Here is a 19,658-nt window from a genome sequence, read left to right on the forward strand (position 1 = left end):
TGATCGCCCCTCCCTGAGCCACCCTCCCCGTATCACTCCTCCGTGGACCACCCTTTTGCGGATCACCAACATTCAATTATTTTCTTGAATATAAATGAATTATTCCTCGACTGCATTCAATTATAACGTTTCACTCGGAATTGCTTTCAATGTTTCGCAAGCATGCTATGACTATAGTCGAGTTTTCGAGTTTGACCTCTTCTGGGGCCTAGATTTTTTTACGTGAAGTTTTGGGCCCGCTGAACCCATTGCATATTGAAACTTCCTCACTTCTAATGCGATGTTAAAAACAACACATACATCACATTGTTACCTCCTATACATTCTTCCTCGCCTTGCGTTCAGGAAATCCCATCACCATGCATAGAATTAGTTATTTATATTAATTAGTTAGCCCGACATACGCGGCTTCTTTGATTTATCGCAGGCTGCACCGGCGACAACTTCGTATGCGGCAACGGCAGATGCATCCACAAGCGTTGGGAATGCAACGGCTATAACAACTGCGGGGACTGGAGTGATGAGAAGCATTGTGAGTACACGGCTGATGTAATGAGTCAGTAAGTGTGCGTGTCATCACATCATGAGTCGGCGTAGGTATTAAATTAATATGATGGCTAAGTGTGTGTAACGATCTCTCGCGCCGAGGTTCAAATAAAATTAGCTTTAAGAAACAATTATAATAATTAATGCTGATAGAGTCGCACAAACATATGACAATTAGATTGAAGTTAACAAGTGATACTTATTATGTCACTTGCTAAACCACAGAGGTCACTACAACTAATTTCATTTCAACTAGTGTCACTACGACTAGTGTCACTACCACTAGTGTCACTACTACTAGTGTCACTTCCACCAGTATCACTGCCAATAGTGTCACTACCACTATTGTCACTAGCACTAGTGTCCCTACCACTAGTGTCACTAGCACTAGTGTCACTAGCACTAGTGTCACCAGCACCTTGTCTGACTGTGTCTCTCTCTGTCACCGCCCCCCGGGACCGCCAGCTCTGGGACGGCCTCTGGTTACTGAACCTTGTATGTCCACTGGCCGCCGCTAGTGGCCACTAGTAGCTAACTAGTAGCGTATCCTGGTGACCACTTGTAGTCCTCCGGTCTCCTTGTGGCCACTAGAAGCGCATTAGTTGCGTCCCTTGGTCGCCACTAGTAATTAATGCTGATAGAGTCGCACAAACATATGAAAATTAGATTGAAGTTAACAAGTGATACTTATTATGTCACTTGCTAAACCACAGAGGTCACTACAACTAATTTCATTTCAACTAGTGGCGACCAAGATACTACTAGTGGCGACCAAGATACGCAACTTCCTACAAGTGGCGACCAAGATACGCAACTAATGCGCTTCTAGTGGCCACCAGGAGACCGGAGGACTACAAGTGGTCACCAGGATACGCTACTAGTTAGCTACTAGTGCATGCTTGCCTCTAGTAGGGACTGCTTGCTCCTAGTAGCGTTTCCTGGTGGCTACCAGTGGCGCATGGCCCTCCTATATATAGTGGCCACTAGATGCTCTCACTAGCAGCGCATGGCTCTCCTGATGGCCGCTCACCACACTCTCTCATACCACACTCACGCTCACCACAGTCATGCTCACCACACTCACGCTCACCACACTCTCGCTCACCACACTCTCGCTCACCACACTCAATTTTATTGAGAAAATTAGTTAAAATAATTGCATCAATGATTTCTCATTACTGATGCAGAACAAATACTTTTGGACCACGAAAAAAATGAAAACGCCCTTTAGAATTTTTTAATTAGGATCTGAAAATTTTATACCGCATTACTTGTGATTGCAGGCGTGTGCCGCTCTGATCAGTTCAAGTGCGCCAACACCGGCCGCTGCATAATCGAGACGGTGCGGTGCGACGGATACAACCAATGTGGCGACGACAGCGACGAGCGCGACTGTTAGTTGCCTGATGAGTCAAACGCTTCCGCGCAATTACACAGTCTTTTATTTCGAGTTGATATGAGGATCTGCTTCTGCTCTTAACATTCAATTATTTTCCCGAATAACAAAATTGTTGAATATAATTATTCTTCGACTGCATCCAACCATAATGGTTCGCAACAACAACATATTGTGTCACTAGTTACGGCGCAATCATTTATATCAATCAATCGTAAACAATAAAATATTATTGAATATACATTAATGATGGGTATGATGTATTCATTAATGATGCCATCCCTCCCTGTGCTACCCTTCCCTATATCACCTCTCCCATGGCCACCCTCCCTGAGCCACCCTCCCTAGATCACCCCACTTTCCCACACCTCTGATGCGAAATTATAAGACAACCCATACATCACATTCTTACCGATATACATTCTTCCTCGCCTCGCGTTCAAGAAGCCCGATCACCCTGCATAAAATTAGTTATTTATGTTAATTAGTTAGCCCGACATTCAAGACTTCCTTGATTTATCGCAGGCTGCACCGGTGACCACTTCTTATGCGATAACGGCAGATGCATCCGCAAGCGTTATGAATGCAACGGCAGGAACAACTGCGGGGACTGGAGTGATGAGAAGCATTGTGAGTACACGGCTGATGTGATGAGTCAGTAAGTGTGTGTATCATCACATCATGAGTCGGCGTAGGTGTTAAATTAATATGATGGCCAAGTGTGGGTAACGATTTTGCGTGCTGAGGTTCAAATAAAATTAGCTTTAAGAAACATTTATATTAATTAGCTGACAGAGTCGCACAAACATATTAATGTTAGATTAAAGTTAACGAGTGACACATATTGTGTTACTTGTTAGGTCACGGAGGTCACTTAATATGCGTCACTAGTTACGTTACGACGCACTTACTGCGTCATATAGTTACGCCACGGGGGCACTTCTTGCGTCACTAGTTACGTCGTGGAGTTCACTTATTGTGTCACTACTTACGTAATTGAGTCACATATTGCGCCACTAGTTACGCCATTGCGTCACCAGTTACGTCATTGAGTCATTTATTGCGTCACTAGTTACGTAATCGAGTCACTCATTTCATCACTAGTTTCGTCATTGAGTCACTTATTGTGTCACTATTTACGTCACTAAGTCCTTTATTTTGTCACTAGTTACGTCACGGGGTCACTTATGGTGTCACTAATTAGATCATGGAGGTCACTTTTCGCGTTACTAGTTCCGACGCAATCAATTATATCGATCAATCGTAATCAATAAAACATTATTAAATATACATTAATTGTGATAAACTTCCGTGCCGTGGTTCAATTAAAAAGCTTTACCTACATGAAAGTTTTATTATTAACTTGATGGTGAACTAGCAAAGAGCTCAGGAGCGGCAACGATTGGGACTGGCCTCTTCTACGGTCGATTCCCTACAAGAAACAAAGTCTAGCTTAAGTTTAATAACTTAAATAATTGCACCTTATCTCAAAATAGAAATGAATTCTTGGGATTTACAAACAGAATATTCAACACTTGGAAACGCAGTAAATTTAAGTACNTGACTGGTGAGTCAAACGCTTCCGCGCAATTCTACTGTCTTTTATTTCGAGTTAATAAGAGGATCTGTTTCTGCTCTTAACATTAAATTATTTTCCCGAATAACAAAATTATTAAATATATTATCCCTCGACTGCATTCAATCATAATGGTTCGCAACAACAACATATTGTGCCACTAGTTACGTCACTGAGTCACTTATTGCGCCACTAGTTACGATGCAATCAATTATATCAATCAATCGTTATCAATAAAATATTATTGACACACACACTCACGCTCACCACCAACTCACACTTGCCACACTCACGCTAACCACACACTCACGCTCACCACACACTCATGCTCACCACACACTCATGCTCACCACACTCGCACTCACCACACACTCACGCTTATCACAGTCATGCTCACCATACACTCACGCTCACCACACACTCACACTCACCACACTCACGCTCACCACATTCACTCTCACCACTCACTCACGCTTGCCTTACTCACCTTAGTTTCCTTAGTATTTATTTGGGACGTAGCAGTCCCAGACCACGATGGATCGCCGCCTCGGATTATCGTTCATCTGCCCTCATTTGGGCCACCTGATGCACGATGCTGTTGCTTGCTTCTCGCCGCTGGTTGTGTTGCAGGGGAGGNTAGACGAAAATAAAATCATTTCGAAGGGAGTTAAAATCACCCTTACATGGGAAGAGGGGTCCCCTCTCCCTCCTTTCCTCAATATCACCCCTCCAACTTTACATGAATCACCCATTCCTTTATCACCCAACCCTGGATCATCCCTCCCCGGATCACCCTTCCCTGTACCACCTTTCCCTGGACCACCCCTTCTGGATCACTCCACCCTGGATCTACCCTCCCTTTATCACTCCTCCCTGGACCATACTCCTTATGTCACCCCTACTTGGATCACTTTTTCATAGACCCTCCCCCCTGGGTCACCCTTCCTTGGATCAACCTCCCTGGATCGCTCCTCCCCGGATCATTCCTCCCTAGATCGCCCCTCCCTGGAACACCCTCTCTGTATCACCCCTCCCTCGATCACTATCTTTATTACCTCTCCCTGGACCATTTCACCTGGTGAAATGGTCCAGGGAGGGGTATTCTGCTTCTTCTTACCCGTCCCTAGATCTCCCCTCCCTGGATCACCCTTTCTGGATCATCACTCCCTGGATCTCCCTCCCTTGATCACCCTCCCTGGATCACATCTCCCTGGATCACCCCTCCCTGGATCACCCCTCCATGGATCACCCCTCCCTGGATCACTCTTCCATGGATCACCCCTCCCTGGATCACCCCTCCTGGATCACCCCTCCCTGGATCACTCTTCCATAGATCACCCCTCCCTGGATCACTCCTCCATGAATCACCCCTCCAGGGGTCATTTATCCTTGGATTTCCCCTTCCTGGATCACCCAACTGTAATCAATTATCGCTCATTGGTATTATCATTTGTTACAATGATATTTTAAACTATCTATAATATAAACTATTAGCCTATTATCAGTTGTCGCTTAGAACAATGGTCATCAGTTATCGCTCAGAACAATTGACTACGTGTGCTACATGCGCAGTAAATTCCGTTGAAATAATAGAATGAGCATTAATTTTACATCAGGTATTGCAAATCCAAGACCATTTCTTGATTGTTTTAGAAACCCTGATTATAGAACATAATTAAGCTGATCATCCGGAAGAAGCAGTATATAGTAAGGAAGATTGATAACATAGCATAAAATGCGTGTCGGTATAACAAAAGATTATTTCGTGATCTCCAAAGATTTATCTTCCGTGTTCATACTTTCTCCGTTATGGTCTTAACATAACCTACCGCATTACTTGTGATTGCAGGCGTCGTGTGCCGCGATGATCAGTTCAAGTGCGCCTACACCGGCAGCTGCATATACGAGACGTGGCGGTGCGACGGAGACAACGACTGTGGCGACGGCGACGCCAGCGACGAGCGCGACTGTGAGTTGCCTGATGAGTCAAACGCTTCCGCGCAATTATACTGTCTTATATTTCGAGTTATAATGAGGATCTGTTTCTGCTCTTGACATTAAATTATTTTCACGAATGACAAAATTAATAAATATAATTATCCCTGGATTACATTAAATTATAACGTTTCGCTATCGAATTATTTTCAATGTTTCCCAAGCATGCTGTGACTAAAGTCGAGTTGTCGAATTTAACCTCTTCTGGGGCCTAGATTTTCTTTCCACAGGAAGTTTTGGGCCCGCTGAATCCACTGCATATTGAGTCTTTTCTACCCCCTCTGATGCAATGTTATAAACAACCCATACATCACATTCTTACCTCCTATACATTCTCCCTTCTAATCGCGTACAAGAATCCCGATCACCCTGCATAAAATTAGTCATTTATATTAAGTATATAGCCCGACATTCACGATTTTCTTAACTTATCGCAGGCTGCACCGGCGACAACTTCGTATGCGCCAACGGCAGATGCATCCGCAAGCGTCATGAATGCGACGGCAAGAACAACTGCTGGGACTGGAGTGATGAGGCGCATTGTGAGTACACGGCTGATGTGATGAGTCAGTAAGTGTGTTTGTCATCACATAATGAGGCAGCGTAGGTATTAAATCACGCGCGCCAATCACTCACACTCACCACACTCACGCTCACCACACTCACGCTCACCACACTCACGCTCACCACACACTCACGCTCACCACCACCACCACCACACTCTCTTTGTGTAGTTACGTGTGGTTCACTTATTGCGTCACTAATAAGGTCATTGAGTCACTTATTGCGTCACTAGTTACGATACACTCACGCTCACCACAATTATAACAATCAATCGTAAGCAATAAAATTGAGATAAATAAATTTTATTGTGAAAATTAATTAAATAAATAGCATCAATGATTTCTCATTAATGATGCAGAACAAATACTTTTGGACCACGAGAAAATGAAAACGCCCTTTAGAATTTTTTAATTAGGATCTGAAAATTCTATACCGCATTACTTGTGATTGCAGGCCCGTGCCCCGCTGGTCAGTTCAAGTGCGCCAACGGCAGCTGCATAGCCGAGACTTGGCGGTGCGACGGAGACAGGAACTGCGGCGCCGGCGACGACAGCGACGAGCGCGACTGTGAGTTGCCTGATGAGTCAAAAGCTTCCGCGCAATTCTACTTTTTTTATTTCGAGTTGATATGAGGATCTGTTTCTGCTCTTAACAGTCAATTATTTTTTCGAATAACAAAATCATTAAATATAATTATTCCTCGACTGCATTCAATCATAATGGTTCGCAACAACAACATATTGTGCCACTAGTTACGGCGCTGAACCACTTATTGCTCCACTAATTACGACGCAATCAATTATATCAATCAATCGTAAACAATAAAATATTATTGAATTTACATTAATGATGGGTATGATGTATACATTAATGATGCCATCCCTCCCTGGGCTACCCTTCCTTAGATCACCTCTCCCATGGCCACCCTCCCTGAGCTAGATCTAAGCTACTCTCCATTGATCACCCCCCCCCTCGGCCATCTTCCCTGAATCAACCCTCCCTGGGCCACCCCTCCTTGATCACCACTCCCTGAGCCAACCTACCCGTATCACTCCTCCGTGGGCCACCCTTTTCTGGATCACCAATATTCAATTATTTTCACGAATAAAAATGAAATATTCTTCGACTGCATTCAATTATAACATTCCATTATCCAATTATTTTCAATGTTTCGCAAGCATGCTATGACTTAAGTCGAGTTGTCGAGTTTAAGGGGAACCGTCTACCCCCCAGAAAAACTTCTACATTTATCATCCGATCTTGCTAAAATTTCATACACATACGTAAAATGTAAAATAAAAAACAATTTGCTGGAATAAATTTTTCGAAAAAATGAAAGAAAATGTGAAATTTATAGAAAACGCCCAAAAAGGGGTAATTTAGAAAATCTATCTCCTCCTACAAATAGAGTGCTACAACATCGAGACACGTATCATTTGTTTTGTAACTAAATTATATAGCGGCTCCATCATTCCGATTTTTTATTTTCCCCATTGTTTTTTTATGCGCGTTTTTCCCATTGTTACACTTTTTCCCTGCCCTCTCCCCCCTTCTCCCAGATATAAGACAAACCATGCACAAATTTAAAAAAAGGAATGATGTAGTCGTAAGGTATGGTCTTTACAAATCGAATGATACGTCACTCATTGCTGTAGCTTGAAAACTGTAGGAGGAGATAGGTTTGCCGTGAGAGAGGTTTTCAGCTTTGGCAACTTCACAGTAGAGGCGGAAAACCTCGGAAAGGCACGTAAAGGCTCGTAACGACGCCTAGATACCGAAAGTAAGCTTTAAATCCAGTCAACAAGGCATAGAGCGACTGGCTGCACACCTTCCACCTCGCTCTTTCTTGTACAAGTGAGCAGCAGCTCCAACTACAGCTCATTTTATAGTGCAGGGTTTGAATTATTGCCTATGCTATTTGTGAAGGCCCCCCACCCCTACCCCCCTTACGGAATCTTTCCTGAACGCCAAAATCAACGTACAGAGATAATTCTGGTACCGTTCGATGCGGCAGAAAGTAAGCTTTAAGTTGAATCTAAGCACCGGATAATGCCATAATTCGCCGGTTTACGTCAGACTCTCCCCTTTAGTGTGCACGGCGTCGTATTTTTCGCCTATGTAATTACTGAAGGGGCCCCGACACCTCCGCCTTTTGGGGAGCTGTCACGAACGCATAAATCAACGTACAGAGATGCTTCTAGTACCGTTCGATGCGTCAGAAAGTAAGCTTTAAGATGAACACAAAAACCGGATAATGCCAAGATTGACCATTTTTGGGTAGACGGTCCCCTTAACCTCTACTGGGGCCTAGATTTTCTTTCCACATGAAGTTTTGGGCCCGCTGAACCCATTGCATATTGAAACTTTCCCACACCTCTGATGTGATGTTATAAACAAGACATACATCACATTCTTACCCATATACATTCTTCCTCGCCTCGCTTTGAGGGAAGCCGATCACCCTGCATAAAATTAGTTATTTATATCAATTAGGTCGCCCGACATTCAATACTTCCTTGATTTATCGCAGGCTGCACCGGCGACAACTTCGTGTGTGGCGACGGCAGATGCATCCACAAGCGTAATGAATGCGACGGCAGCAACAACTGCGGGGACTGGAGTGATGAGAAGCATTGTGAGTACACGGCTGATGTGTTGAGTCAGTAAGTGTGTGTGTCATCACATCATGAGTAGGTTAGGTTAGGTTAGGTTAGGTTAGATAGCGTCAAAACAACCGACAATCCTTGAAAGGAAATACATACAATAAGTTAATAATCATAAATTCACTGTCAAACATTAGACCCTAAAAAAGACTTAACAAAAGACATCGAACTGACGATGGAGTTAGACTGAGAAACGTTTTATTTTATAAAGATATGGTGAATTTTTGTGTCATCTTACAAGCATTCTCATGATCTTAGTCCAAAATACTTGCACTAGGCTCCCCACCTCCACCCCTGTATCCACAACCACCAGCCCCACATACCCTACGCTACGGAATACCTGCACCACGAGCAATACTTAACGAAAAATTGAAAGTTCGTAAGTCCGTCAGCCATCATGTGACGGATCCCTGACGACCCTTTAAGCTAAACCCACCAATCGCAGACCAGAAATCGTCCGCTCGATTTCCCAGCATCACCATCCGTCATCGTCGTCGTCATCACCTTCCCTCATCATCATAAATTCTATTTTTAATATAAAAATAATATACGTTTAAAAGTTACTTTTTATAGACAACACTTCTAAGGAATCCAGTGTTTCCAATGTTACAGATGTACAATGAATTTCTTATTTTATTTTCGAATATTAAAAAATTTTAATTTGCCAATTTTTTTCATATATATAATTTTTTTTAAATTATTTATTCTGTCAATAGATTCATGCATTGCCTCCAACTTCATACAAGTGTGCAAAATTTCAGATAAATTGGACAGGTAAAAGTGTGTCAAATATCAATTATAAGATTTGTAGCTGACAAAATTATTTTTTCATTGTTTTTAATATTGAAAAAAAATTTTATTCCAAAAATTATTTATTTTGTCATTCGATTCATGCATTGTCTCCAGCTTTATGCAAGTGTGCAAAATTTCAGATCGATAGGATAAGTAGAAGTGTGTTAAATTTTGATTATAAGATTTGTAGCAGACTGACAAACAAGAAGTGAAGTTAAAGAGAAGTGTTGTAAAAAGGCCTGTGAATATTGACCTAATCATCTTAATTGTTTTAATACCTACACCCAACCCCACACACCTACCGCCAACCAACACGCGCCGCTAGTGACGGTTGACCACATCACTAGTGACCACTGCTATTGACACTTGCTCTTATGTCAGACACTAGTTGAGGAGGTCCACTAGTTGAGGAAATCCACTAGTTCTACAATTCTCACTATTCCACTCCATGTACGGTGCACTTACTGTTGCTAATTGTACTAGTGTCACTAGCCTCAACTAGTGGCACTACCTCTACTGGAACTAGCAACAATGATTGTCGATTACACTAGTGTCACTACCACTAGTGTCATTACCATAAGTGTCGCTACCATAAGTGTCACTACCATTAGTGTCACTACCACTAGTGTCACTACCACTAGTGTCACTGTCACTAGTGTCACTATCACTAGTATCACTACCAATAGTGTCACTACCACTAGTGACTTTACCACTAGTTTCACTACCACTAGTGTCACTACCACTAGTATCACTACCACTAGTGTCACTACCGCTAGTGTCACTACCGCTAGTGTCACTACCAGGTACCGTTGGATAGGGCAGAATGTCAGCTTTAAAATGAGTATAAAAACCGAAAAAGTGGAAATTTTTAATTTTAGAGTAGACGCTCCCCTTAACATTCAATTATTTTCTCGAATTATAAAATAATTGAATATAATTATTCCTCGGCTGCATTCAACTATAACGTTTCACAGCAACAACATGTTGTGTCACTATATACGTATCGGAGGTCACTTATTGTGTCAATAGTTACGACGCAATCTTATATATCAATCAATCGTAATCAATAAAACATTGAATATAATTCAATGATGTGTATTCAATGATGTCACCCCTCTCTGAATCTTTCCTTCGTGGGCCACCACTTTCTGGATCGCCAACATTCAATTATTTCTTGGATATAAATGAATTATTCCTCGACTGCATTCAATTATAACGCTTCGCTATCGAATTATTTTCAATGTTTCGCAAGCATGCAATGACTAAAGTCGAGTTGTCGAGTTAAACCTCTTCTGAGGCCAGGATTTTCTTTACACATGAAGTTTTGGGCCCTCTGAACCCATTGCATATTGATACTTCCTCCACTTCTAATGCGATGTTATAAGCAACACATACATCACATTCTTACCCCCTATACATTCTTCCTCGCCTCGCGTTCAGGAAATCCGATCACCCTGCATAAAATTAGTTATTCATATTAATTAGTTAGCCCGACATTCAAGACTTAAGTCGAGACTAAAGTCGAGTTGTCGAGTTTAACCTCTTCTGGGGCTTGGATTTTCTTTCCACAGGAAGTTTTGGGCCCGCTGAATCCATTGCATAAAAATACTTTTCCACCATTTATGATGCTATGGAATAAACAACACATACATCAAATTCTTACCTCAAAACATTCTTCCTAGCCTCGCGTTAGGAAACCCCATAACCCTGTATAAAAGTAGTAATTTATATTAATTAGTTATACCGACATTCAAGGCTTCTTTGATTTATCGCAGGCTGCACCGGCGACCATTTCGTATGCGGCAACGGCAGATGCATCCACAAGCGTCATGAATGCGACGGCTGGAGCAACGACTGCGGGGACTGGAGTGATGAGAAGCATTGTGAGTACACGGCTGATGTCACTAGTGTCATTACCACTAATGTCACTACCACTAGTGTCACTGCCACTAGTGTCACTACCACTAGTGTCACCAGCACCTTGTCTGACTGTGTCTCTCTGTCACCGCCCCCCTGGACCGCCAGCTCAGGGACGGCCTCTGGTCACTGGACGTTGTATGTCCACTGGCCGCCACTAGTGGCCACTGGTAGCTGTTAGGAGCGTATCCTGGTGGGTGGCCACTTGTAGCGCATTAGTAGCGTATCTTGGCCGCCACTAAAACGTCCCTAGTAGCGTATCCTGGTGACCACTAGTGTTACATGGCCCGAATAGTGGCCACTAGTAGCGCATGTTTCTACTGGTAGCCACTAGTTCGTCCAGGGTCCTTCTGGTGGCCACTAGTGGTGCATGACTTTACTGGTGGCCGCTAGGAGCGCATGTCCTTAACTAATGGCCACTAGTGGTACATGTCCTTCCTGGTGGCCACTAGTAGAGTAAGGCCCTTCTGGTGGCCACTAGTAGAGTAAGGCCCTTCTGGTGGCCACTAGTAGCGTATCCTGGTGGCTGATGGTGGCGCATGACCCTCCTGGTGGCCACTAGATGCTCTCACTAGTAGCGCACTAGCCTGATGGCCTCTAGAAATATCTAGTTTTCTAGTAGTGACAGCTTGCCACTAGTAGTAACTGCTTGCCACTAGTAATGACTGCTTGCAGTAGTAGTGACTGCATGCCACTAGTAGTGACTGCTTGCCACACTGGTAGTGACTGCTTGCCACTAGTAATGGCTGCTCGTCATTAGTAGTGACTCCTTGCCAGTAGTAGCTCGATGTGCAGGTATTGCCTGGTTACCACAAGGTGCTCTATAGTTGTCCTCTAGTTGCCACTAGTGGTTTCTCTCCCTCCTATAGTTGCCACCTTGAGCTGACACTAATGGCTAACACTAGTGGCTGCCGGCACTTGTGCTTCTGTTAGCCTTTGTTGTTGCCACTAGTGACTTACACTGAACTGCCTCCCTAGCTATTGCTTTGCTAGTGTGTCACTAGTGACCTCACTAGTGCATGTATGCCACACGCTACATCTCTGACCTCCACTAGTTGACTCCCACTAGTTCACCACACTCACGCTCACTACACTCACGCTCACTACACTCACGCTCACCACACTCACGCTCACCACACTCATGCTCACCACACTCTCACGCTCATCTTACTCACGCTCACCACACTCTCACGCTCACCAAACAGCTCACCAAACACTCACGCTCAATTACTTTATGACGACAAAAAATGAATACACACATTAGAATTATTTTAATTAGGATCTGAAAATTCTTCACCGCATTACTTGTGATTGCAGGCGCGTGCCGCGCTGATCAGTTCAAGTGCGCCAACACCGGCGAATGCATAGGCGAGACGTGGCGGTGCGACGGACGCAGCGACGACTGTGGCGACCGCAGCGACGAGCGCGACTGTGAGTTGCCTGATGAGTCAAACGCTTCCGCGCAATTCTACTGTCTTTTATTTCGAGTTAATATGAGGATCTGTTTCTGCTCTTAAAACTTATTGTGTCACTAATTAGGTCATGGAGGTCACTTATGTGTCAATATTTACGCCGCAATCAATTATATCAATCAATTGTATTCACTAAAACATAATTAAATATAAATTAATGATATGTATTCAATGATGCCACCCCTCCCTGGCCCTCCCCGCCCTTGATCGCCCCTCCCTGAGCCACCCTCCCCGTATCACTCCTTCGTGGGCCACCACTTTCTGGCTCACCAACATTCAATTATTTTCTTGAATATAAATGAATTATTCCTCGGCTGCATTCAATTATAAAGTTTCACTAACGAATTATTTGCAATGTTTCGCAAGCATGCTATAACTAAAGTCGAGTTGTCGAGTTTAACCTCTTCTGGGGCCTGGATTTTCTTTCCACAGGAAGTTTTGGGCCCGCTGAACCCATCGCATATTGAAACTTTCCCACACCTCTGATGCGATGTTGTAAGCAAGACATACATCACATTCTTACCCCCTACACATTCTTCCTCGCCTCGCGTTCAGGGAAGCCGATCACCCTGCATAAAATTAGTTATTTATATTAATTAGTTATCCCGACATTCACGGCTTCTTTGATTTATCGCAGGCTGCACCGGCGACCATTTCGTATGTGGCGACGGCAGATGCATCCACAAGCGTAATGAATGCGACGGCAGGAACAACTGCGGGGACTGGAGTGATGAGAAGCATTGTGAGTACACGGCTGATGTAATGAGTCAGTAAGTGTGTGTCATTACATCATGCGTCGGCGTAGGTGTTAAATCAATATTATGGCTAAGTGTGTGTAGTGATCTTGCGTGCCTAGGTTCAAATAAAATTAGCTTTAAGAAACATTTATATTAATTAGCTGACAGAGTCGCAAAAACATATAAATATTAGATTAAAGTTAACAAGTGACACATATTGTGTCACTTGTTAAGTCACGGAGGTCACTTAACGCGTCACTAGCTACGCCGTAACTAGTGTTATCTATCATGAGTCACACTAGTGTCATGACATCATGTATTGGCGTAGGTATTAAATTAATATGATGGCAACGTGGGTCCATGAGTCTTTTATCACGAGTCACAGGGAGAAGCCTTTCAAAAACTCACATTACAAATTTGACTCACATGCGTGTTATTCTGCATGTCATAACCCTATGGTGAGTAAGTGTAAGTTAAATTTCGTTCAATAGGTTTAAATAATTATCATTGCCTTAGGAAATGATTACAATTGAAAATAATCATAATCTGCGCCAATGTGGAGTTGGGATGCGGCTTCTTGATCAATTGATCTTCAGCTTCCTTCTTTGCCCAGAACATGAAAAAAATTGATAAAAGTATTCTGAATAATTGAATTAATTTTATGGTATTTAAAATTCATATTGCACGCAAGCGCCAACCCGGTGAGAATACCAGAACCCAACATAGGCATAGAGGGAGGGGGGGAGGAGCCGGTGAGAGCCAGGAGGGGTAGGGTCGCTCAGTGCCCGGGGTGCAACAGGGTGCTGTCGGTCGCCATGATGGCGAGGCACCAGAGGGCGTGCCTGGTGTGGGACCCTGGGGGGGCAAGTCCCTGACGGGGATCGACGGCCCGGAAAAGAATGGAAATGGAATGGTTGATGATTAAAATCAGTCTCACCATCGGTAAGAATCACCACCTGAATATCGATCGGCCGTAGTTGTCGTTCAAGTATTCTGACCAGAATTTCGGTCCTTCCGTTTCGTAATTTAAAAATAGATTCGAGTTCATAATTGTGCGTTTAAAGACTGCATTTGATAGAAAACAATCTATACTAAAGCCTGGCAAAATTATCGCGGCGTATGTTAAGTGGAATGCACCTAAAAAGTACTTTAAAAAATTAAGGGCAGAAATCGTTGCACTTGCACCCGTGGTTCTAGCGTGACGCTTCAACCCGTTACGAATAGGATTATTGAAGCAGAACAGTTACTTTGTGACCACAAAAAAGGAATACACACATTATAATTTTTTTAATTAGGATCTGAAAATTCTTTACCGCATTACTTGTGATTGCAGGCGTGTGCCGCTCTGATCAATTCAAGTGCGCCAACACCGGCGAATGCATACGCGAGGCTTATCGGTGCGACGGAGACAACGACTGTGGCGACCGCAGCGACGAGCGCGACTGTGCTAACCGGCCACGTGAGTAACTCTACTGACAATCCGACTGACTAACTTCCCTCCCAACTCTACTCGCATTTATACGCACTTCCACCATTAACCTAATGTCGTATACATGTATATATACATGTGGAAGTACTGTATAAGGATATACAAAAAGTATATATGTGCCGAAAGTAATGCTTATGAGTTTCCACTGCAGACCGTGCTTGCGTGACCGTGACTTCTGGAGAACCTCTCTGGCGCGCAATTTAGCTCATTTTTATTGGTAGCACAGCACACAGTTTGCCCCAAGCCTCGAAGTGTCACCGAATTCAACACAACAAACAAACTTTCTCAAAACGTATCCCCTAATTTTCCACAAAATTCTTTGCTTAAGTTATTTAGTAATTGCCCCGCAAATTACGTTCTAAACGTGTTTGCTTGCTGTTATCTGGGATCTACAACCGTATGATTGCTTGCTGTTATCTGGGATCTACAACCGTATGATATAAAGTTTTATGCTAAGACTGTTCCTTTGTTTGTGTAAGTGTAGTGAGTGTTGTTAACGAACATTTCAGACTGTTTACACCTGTGATGTGAATGATTTGAAATTATTTGTGTTAGTTCTGATGGGTCATTTATGTTAAATTTAATTGTCAATCAGCATCTGTTGGGTGGCATGTTGTATATGCTTTGCTCCTTATTTATGTGGGTGTCGTCTGACTGGTATTTAAGTCCTGTCGTCTGACAATGTTATCTATGTTCTGTGTTCGGAAGTGGTGTTTCGATTCGACAATGCACAACTTTAAATGATTGATTAATTCTGACCATTCTATGGTCAGTAGTATCGACTACATTCACTTGACCATAATTAGATGTTAGTTCTTGTTTATTTACTTATTTGCTATATTATTCCTTTTATAGATACATTTGTTGAATAATTAAGCAAGCAAAACGTAACGTCACAATTGAATAAAAAATCTCCATCAGATGATGTCGGCAGTCTCTGTCATAGGCATGCGCCGAGTCGACCGCTTCGTGCTTGCGCATGACTGCAGTTTGATCGCTTAAATACAATCAAGTTTTCAAAAGGAATTATTTTCAGGAATAATTTTTTATGACAGTTGAATATGAACACGAGGAAATCATATCACTTGTATAATTAATACCGATCCAATGACTGCTTCTGTTCACTGGCCTTCACTGTCATTGTCATTGAGATTATGGCTCATATCAAACTTTCGATTCACCAGACTCAGTATTATTTTTGATGTATTAAATGAAGGGTTTGAAAATTGGAAAGTGTAGCAGAAACAAAAAAATATTGTAAACTTGAATAAATACGGAAATAGTTTCAATAAAAGTGAGTTTAGGATGCTTCATGCCCTCACAGCCTCGCTCATGAGAACTGTAGCCCTGAGCAATGCCTTACAGGCCAGCAGAGCCTACATACGCTCACACGTATATCAAATATTCTAGTTTTCCATTACAGAGCAAGAGAAGTGAGCTATTAATTCTGTTTAGAACCTACTATATAATATCATGATATTTAATGTAGTTCCTCAGGAAATAATTGTTTTTTCTTACATAAGGATATTCGAAATACTAGACTCAGTCCATAATGATAGTGTGTTTATCGTCGTGTTGTCATAAGAGTAATCACTTGGCTAAAGACCCAAAAATTTTCCCATTAGTATATACTTGCGCCTCCGGATTAATTTCCGAATTCATTTACACGGTAACTTTCCTTTGGTTTATAATGGCGCCTCCTGAAATTGCTCTGGCCTAAGAACGTCAGTGCGGTGGATATTCCCGCGTTTCCCCGGTGCCAACGCCACATTAACTGCAATTTTACCCCCGGCAGCCNTTCATGTAATTTCTTCATTAGTATCTTCCTTGTTAGAAGATAATTTCTTTTATCGCTATGTTCATGAACATATCCTTGGGTTAGTCTTCCCTTTTCCAACCCGGTAGTGACTTATCGCCTTGGCGACGTCAAATAGCAAGTCTTTATAACCTCAGTCTGAACCGAGAACGATTGCGTATACGTTCAACTCATGTGTATACTCAGCTCTATAATCTGTAAGCCACTATAATACTCACTCTACAAATAAGCACTTTATCAATAATTGCCTCGTGCCTCATTTATCCTCGTAATCACTGTCACCGGTTCAACCTCAGGTGTTACTTAATTATATTTAATACGTATAAAGGTGCATTGAAAAGAACACCTTACAGTTGATGATGAAGTAACCATTGAAGATGAAGGCGCCGCTTTCCAAAAAAACCCCACTGCATATAACTGAAATTTCTAAATAGCCGCTATTACATATACATATTTCTTATCTTTCTAAATGCACACATAACTTCTTCACTAAATAAGTATCCCGTATGAACTATGAGGTAAACCGCTTGGATCAGAGTGTAGCAGTATGCTATTATTTACTCAAAGTTCCCAACTTCTTTTGCGTCAGGAAGGTAAGCATTTTCATAACAAAACATACTAACTATATGACCACCGTCACTATTGATACATAACTTCAAGACTGTTTCATTACGTTTTAAAGATCTTAGCGTATTTTACACGATACGCTAACACAGGTAAAGCGAAATTTATGAACCATAACAATTCTTTCAATATACGCTTTGTTTAGCTAGCGTCATACGCAGCGCCCGTGCGAAATATTTTCGAATATATAACAAGCTAAAAATTTACATAAAGTACACTTCCATTTGAGAACTATGGAAGCTTCATTGAAAAGTTGCACGCGAACAACATTTCAACGCTAAGATGTATGCGAAGTTTTTAATATGCTCAATATTGCGAACGGATTATTGCGAGACTATATTATTCCCGTAGCGATAATCTTATAGTATCCTCAGCCATGTCGAGTAACTGAGGTTAGAAATATCACATAACATCTGAGATAGGGAGACAACCTTGCGTTTTATAAATCAAACCCTAATAATAAAATAGTTTGCATTTATTCGCTGACTTAGTTATTCAACTGAAAATCAAATCAAATTGAAAACAACAGTTAGCCATGCGCAAGGTATGAACGATTACAACTCCAATTATCAGTCCTGCATGCAGACTTCTTACGCTTTAGAATGAATCAAATATTGAGTTATGAGTAAAGTTTTCACAAGCAACTTCTTCGTAGCACGACAAGCAATGTTTGGACCGTCTACCACGACAAGCTTCAAGACGGCGGCCAAACAAAACTCCTCCGCAGCCTGCGTTCACAGCAAGGTAATGTCGCCCAGCTGAGTCGATATTTCCTGCTCTTGTGATTCATAAGGCAGCAACCACAGCAACCGTCGTGCCTATGAGACTAAACATCTTATCCAATGAAAACAAATAAAACTGAACTCTTAACATTTCTTCTAGTGATTCAGCTCGTGCGGGAAAATTGCTCGTGCCTTCCATTCATCCTTCATTAAATTTACTGTCGTCTGGTATTACCGCTGTACCCGGAGGCCTCATAACATCAGTAATTTTTATAACCGCCGTCCACAAATTGCTTACATGCCTCGAACTCCTTCAAATAGATAAATCATTTATACGAGAAAAATCCCAAAGATCGACAGATTCTGATTATTCAATATCGCGACCAATCAAAATCCTGATTCCTCTGGTTCCTCATTGAACCGCAGTCCAGATGGTAAGGTATAGTCGCGTATCAAATATTCTTTCTTTTGCGTATATTCTTTCTATTTCCTACCTTGTGTAGCGGGCCAGATATTGGCCTCGTTTTGTGTTCTAGGTTTCGAGCTGCCGCACTCCTCGAAAGTAGACTGAAGAGAAAGATATAAAAGCCGAAGTGTCTTCGGGAGTAGTCTGATTATAGCCGTGAGCCACTACATCTTTACTATTATTGCGTCCATATAACATAACATATAACATAGTGATCTCGGCGCTGAAGTGTAGGCCTGATGTGGCCTGTCGCCGATTCTTTTCCTTTTAGCGCAACTCGTGAATAATTTATAAAGACTGTAAATGCAAATTTATATCAAATAGGATATCTTTGTAAAAGTAAAGACTACCAGCAATCAAGGATGTGTATTAAAAAATTCTTCCTTTATTTAATGCTAAGCATTTGCACGCTTTGAGAGCTTGTGTTTCAACGTTTCCAAAATACCGCCCCTACCAGAGATTTTATTAGGGTGGATACAATCGCTAGCCCATTTGTGGACATTGGCTTCCATTAACTCCTCGTGAATAAAGCAAGTAATAACATTAGATAGCCTTAACAAAGACTTTTAATTCATTCGTTGAATTTACGTCGTTCAACTTCAAAGGAATCTTTCGATAGCTTTCGGGTTCTTAATTAAGTGTGGCTATATTAGCGCTAGCGCAACTCTTTTGAAGATTCCAGCAGATTCTATAGGTCACATGCAAGTTGGAAAATAACCTCCGCTACATTCTTTCCCTTCTTTTCCGGATCACAAGTATCGTTAGTGCCAATATATTGACCAATATCAAGAAAGAAAAATCACGAGTGGTCAAGAAATCAATAATAGCGTTAAAATCCTTTAATTTATCAATAAATGTAGTCAACTCTTGAGCAATTGACCCT

At 42.2% G+C, this 19,658-nt stretch overlaps 1 long non-coding RNA gene across 2 annotated transcripts; it reads left to right on the forward strand.

Moving 5' to 3' along the window:
- Positions 1-6,618: 6,618 nt before the first annotated feature.
- LOC108675420 lies at positions 6,619-15,032 on the forward strand. 2 transcript variants are annotated; one of them, XR_001931107.2, is made up of 3 exons: positions 6,619-6,644; positions 13,559-13,663; positions 14,992-15,032. It is a non-coding gene; the product is annotated as an uncharacterized LOC108675420 (long non-coding RNA). The 2 variants fall into 2 exon arrangements; XR_001931106.2 differs by lacking the exon at positions 6,619-6,644 and adding an exon at positions 12,853-12,880.
- The last annotated feature ends 4,626 nt before the right edge of the window (positions 15,033-19,658 follow it).

Source organism: Hyalella azteca, unplaced genomic scaffold (assembly GCF_000764305.2).
Source record: "Hyalella azteca isolate HAZT.00-mixed unplaced genomic scaffold, Hazt_2.0.2 contig17756, whole genome shotgun sequence".
NCBI lineage: Eukaryota > Metazoa > Arthropoda > Malacostraca > Amphipoda > Hyalellidae > Hyalella > Hyalella azteca.